The sequence below is a fragment of the Benincasa hispida genome, chromosome 1, assembly GCF_009727055.1.
Source record: "Benincasa hispida cultivar B227 chromosome 1, ASM972705v1, whole genome shotgun sequence".
Classification (NCBI taxonomy): domain Eukaryota; kingdom Viridiplantae; phylum Streptophyta; class Magnoliopsida; order Cucurbitales; family Cucurbitaceae; genus Benincasa; species Benincasa hispida.
Window position 1 is genome coordinate 26,902,564 of NC_052349.1, and position 6,000 is coordinate 26,908,563.

The window sequence follows — 6,000 nt, forward strand, 5'->3', positions numbered from 1 at the left end:
TCTTAGTTTCGGAATTTGAGAAAAGCAGGAGGAACAACTTTTGTTCTGAGATTTTTTATTAGAGAGAATTCACTTGAGAGAGAGATATTCCAAAAAGGAAAGTTTTTGTGTTATTCTATTATGTATCAAATACATAATTAAAAGAGAAACTTATGTGAGGGGAATAACTCCCCTCACTCCATTATCCACTCCCCTGCAACTACATGGGAGTTACTTTTTCTTTTAATTAATTAAATGTATATATACATATATATTTATACTAAATAATATTTAAGATATAAAATTATAGCCATAATAATTAATTAACTAACAATTAGTTAATTAATTTAAAATATCAAATATTTATACAGGTATACATTTAAATCATGTGAAAAAACATATCTCTCTTTTATCCTATAGTTTTAATACGAATCTTATTCACATTAATTTTACTTTATAGTTTAATATGAATCCAATTCATATTACTTTAATATTTGAATTTTATCCAAATATTATTATCTCATATCATATATGTTAATACATATATTTATTTTCCTTAAATAATTTGAACAATTCAAATTATCTCAAAACTATTTATTCCTTGTTTTGAGCTAATAGGGGGACTTAATGAATCTACAAATTAAAAGCTTAAATGATTTGAGATTGAATTAATTAAACTCTTTAATTAAATTAAGCAACATTTATTGACTGTGGGTCACTCCATTAAAGACCCACAGTTGCACTCTTCGCACTCTAGATATATTTTTGTGTCCATGGATATAACCAATCATCAGTAAGTCAACCCTTCACAAATTGCTCGTAATTACAATTGGTTCAGATTAATATTTTCTACTTATAATTATTTCTTACTCCTTAAGTTCCACTAATTCTCTAATGAACAATCTGCTTATAGTCTACTATAAATAAATCCCTCTTGAGCCAATGAGAGGGAGGAGCCTCTTGTTCAAGTCCCGGAGTCAGCACTTAAGGGAGCAATTCATCTACATTTCTTAAAAGTAGGAAGAAGTTGAACTCCATCTTGTGTAGCTATGTTCTCAACTCCTTAATTGGACAAATCCCAAAAATGGTATACTTACTAAGTTAGGCGACACGAGCCACTTTCACCCATACCAATCAAAGGATTGCCCTCATGGATAGGAATTCATAACTCACTCAAGATCGAGATTGAATTACCTATGGTCATCCTATGAAATTTTAGGGGGTGTTTGGTTCACCAACATAAGTTGAGCTGAGTGGGGATAATATACCAATTCATCGTTTGGTCCACCAACTTTAAATGTTGGTAGAGTTGAGTTGGTATATTTTACTAACTCACCCCAACTCACCCTAAATCTCCTTCTTCCCATGTTTCCAATGGCTCCATCCATCGATCACTACCATAGTCCGAGAACTAACTCCGGGCTCCGACAACTACCTCTATGTTGGGTTTTATGTCCTAAAACTCGTGGGTTATAAACAATAACACTTATTTTTGAAAATTCAATAAGTTGTTATTGAATATATGTATTACTTATTTCGTTTTAGAAATAAATTCAATAAACTAAAAGATCTATGACTATTACATGAGTACTTGAACTTTATGTGGAGACATAAAAGTGGATCAGGTTCGAGTAAATAATCAAAATGGTCTACAGTATATGAATGAGGTTGGGTGCCTTATTTTAGTAACACTGTTAGATGTGGCCTACTCTATAGTTGTTACAAGAAGTTGTAAAGTGCTACAGATGATGTGATCCTAATTCGTACGTGTTATGACATAAGGAGTGAGGGCGTATTGTGCAATGAGTTTGTACAAGATCGGACTAGGAAATCAATCACTCTTACTTTATAACGTTGTTTACTGTTTAAGACTGACTATTTCAAAGCGATGACCTAGGTAACTTGACCTTAATCCTAAGCTAACTATGAACTCCTGTTTATTCGGAATTATCCTTAGATTTGCATAGGTGAGAGTTGGCTCAACAGTGCCGACTCAATAAACCTCAATTTCTGGGGTAAGACCGGGTAGATAGTTGGAGACATAGAGTGCAAGATGAAATTCACTTCTACCTACTTTCAAGGATAGTAGAGAGGTGGTTCCCTTAAGTGCTGACTTCGAGTCTTGAATAAGGGGTCCCACCCTCTCATTAGCCAGAGAAGGAATCAGTTTGTTGATTGGATCATAAACCAATTGTTCATTAGATGATCAGTGGAACTTAAGGAACAATAGTTAATCTCGGGGGTAAAACAAACATTTGACCCAGCCGTTATTACGAACAACCTATGAAGAGTTAACTTACTAATCATGGCTATATCGAGTGGAAATAATATATCTACAGTAAGGGGAGTGCAACTATGGGCTTTAGTGGAGTGACCCATTAGTTAACAAATGAGGGTTAATTCAGTGTAAAAAGTTTAGCCAATTAATCTAGAATTATTGGAGCCCATGATCTATAGGTCCATGAGGTCCTCCTACTAGCTCGTAAATAGATTAGCCTTCTCCATTGCATGATAGTCCTACAATAAATAGAGAAGATTGAAGTGGCAATGAGGAATGCATCAGTTAAGTTTTTGCTGAAAAATTCGAGTTGAAGAAGGTGTTCTTCAAGTGGGTGCATCAGTGAGCTTCTTCTCCAAATTCCCTTCATTCAAGCTTATTTTGAGTCCCACAATTCAATCTAAGGCTCCAAAAGAATAGTAGGGAAGATCTTTAGGTGGTTCACAAGAAGATTTGGAGCTGAATTCGAGATTCAAGAGGTTCTACAAAGGTATTACTTGAAACACTCTTATTATTGTATGAGCATGCTTTGTTTACAGCCAAAATTAATGAATTAGAATGCTTATTGATCCTTGTTGCTTCCGCTGCATGCTGATATACTCTTACACTCTGATGAAAACTCTGACGACTAACTCCTGACTCCGACAACCACCTCTGATGAAAATTTTAACTACGAAATCCGAACTCTGGCAACCACCTCTGATGACATATTCGACAACCAACTCCAAGCTCTAACAACCTTCATGACTAACTCCGAAATCCATCTCTGGTGACCTAACTTGGACGACCACCTTCGTGCTACCAACTCTGACGACCAATTGGCTTCGACAACAAACTCCAATGACCAACTTCGGCAACCACCTTTATAGGCTCCAACAACCATCTTCGACTACAAACTTCGCTGAAAATCACCTTCGATGATCACCTTTGAGCGAGCAACTCTGACGACCAACTCGAGGCTTCAACAACTACTAGTCCCTACTTTCCTGGCCCTACCCGGGACAAGCTTTCCAGCGACAAACTCTGACAACCAACTCTAATACCACCTTTATGTGACTAACTTCCGGCTCCAACAGTCACCTCCAACTACAATCTCCAGGGAAAGTCATCTTCGATGATCAACTTCGACGACCACTTTCGCCCGACCAACTCTGGGATTTGAAAACCACCTCTGATGAAAAACTTCGACAACCAACTCTAATACACCTTCATGTGACCAACTTCAGGCTCCGAAAATCACCTTCGACTACAAACTCCACAAAAAATCATCTTCGATAATCAACTTCGATAATCAACTTCGATAACCACTTCCTACTACTATAAGACTGATGACTGTTAAAGTATGTTATAGAGTTTTTTATTGTATAAAAAAATATTATTTTGCTACATTAAATGCAATAATTATACGTAATGAATTCACATATCAAATGAGTGTTAAGAATATTTAGACAAAAAGTATGTATGTAGTTGAAAAATATGTAACATATAACAAAAAAAAAAAAACATAAAATGAATTTTTTTTTCCCGGAACATTTTTCAGCAAAAATTAGTGAAAAATAGAGATTTGTTCTCTGATGATCCTCCAAATTTAGAGGAAATGAAAGTGAAACTGTTGAAGAAATGTGGTGACATTCCATTGGCTATTACGATGATGGAGGAGATTTAATTAAAAAGTTTATGACATAGTAAAAATATAGAGCAACAATAGGAACAAAAAGAAAAAGAAAAAGATGATAATCAAATTCAAGGAGAAAAATTAGCTAAAATCAAAAGTTTTGATTTCGCTTTAGTTTCTCATTTTATTTAACTATATTTCTATAAGAAATGTAATGAGTTAATTGGCGTTCATTGCCCAAAAAAGAAAGACAGAAAGAATAAAAGAATGAAAGAAAGAATGAAAGAAAGAAAGAAAAGAAGAAAAAAATTGCAACCTATATTTTATTCAAACAAGGATGGTTAGAATTATTGAATAAAAAAGTTTCAAAACAAAAATAGTAATTATAAAAGCATATTATTTAGAGTTTAAAGAACTGCATCTGATACCCAGACATATGAACTCAGACCAAATAACTCTGCACCTCAAACACAGATATATGAATTCCACAGAACAATGAATTTCAGACATCATATCTCAACTCCGCCCTAAACAACCCTTTAGTCTCTTCAATTAACGGTGTTATAAAGAGGGATGAATCATCTTATGGTCTAGTCTTATACAAACTCTTTGTATAAAATACCCTAACTCACATATCTCTACATAAATGATTTGAATCAAATCATTTGTAATATTTATAACTCTTATAACATTTACAAAGTGGGACGTATCCGCAGCATCATCAGGATAAAACATACAACCTTATGCATGTACTGCAGACCTTTTAGGTTATAACTTGAACATGATCCACTTGTATGTCTACCACATACTATTCAAGCTACATTAAATAACCTTGGATCTTAGTTTATTAGATTGAGTTATTGGAATCTAAATGTTGAATAAAATACTTCTTATTTTATTAAATAAATAATTTGTATTTAAAAATTACAAACTATGAGATCCACGAGATTTAGGACACTATTCCCAATAAAATATATTGAAAGAAACAATAAGAGAACTGAGAACTCCCCTAATGAGTTTTGGAAACTCCATCTTCATTTTCCTTAGTAGTGAGGTCATGAAGGATATTAGCAAGGTAGAAAGGCATGACTTGATAGTGTCTTGAAGCTATCAAGCACATGAATCTTTGGAACATTTCATCTCAGGTATGAATTGAACTCCCCTAATAGGCCCCGGATTGATCAATGAAGAAATCCAATTGGTCAGTCATGTATCCAACTCCAATTGTGGTATGAATTGAAGGTGATGAAACTCCATAACCTAATGTGGCTGTGATGCGGTTACATCACCTGCTACTAGCTGAGTTGGTGGAAGTACTTTAAAGGCTGGAAGCTTCTGAAGGATTTGGAATACCTCGAAGCGGAAGCAACCGAATGCAATTGCGTCTCCAATTTCGTTTTATAAAACATAAAATTCATAGGGATGAAAACATGGATAAACAAAAATATAATTAATCATGCGTTCTACCAAATTTACAGATAGGATAAGTGATTGAGAAACTCACATTTGAATAACCGTATCTTCACGTATCCTCTCGTTCATAGCACGAACTCTACCTTCTCGATATCCATAACTCGACACCAAAATCTCGAACACAGCAGCAAGGAGACACCACCACAAGGACTCCGAGTTATTCTATAGGATGAGAATCAATAAAGAGGTGTAGGCTTCTATTGATTAATTTTGGCAACCAATGGAGGAAATTTTATGAGAAAATTTTCATAGAGATCTCAAGGAAGAAGATGAAGATAATGAAGAATAATCAAGCAGTTGATCTCTTTATATATTTCACGTATATAAGAGAAGAATGAGAATAACTCCGCACTCTGTCAAAATTACTCCCTAAGGAGTTATTGATTTTAAATTCAAATTTTAAAATCCATTTTGATTTAATTATATTAACGACCTAATATAATTAAACTAAATATTATATCTCATATAATATATAACCTATAATTTATTAGATCACATATAATATAACCTATAATTTAATATTCTCTCATATACAAATTATAGTATCAATATGAATCATATTCATATTAATTTTAATCTATAGTTTTTATATGAATCATATTCATATAATTAATATTTGAATCAAATTCAAATATTTATTTATTTCATCGAAATT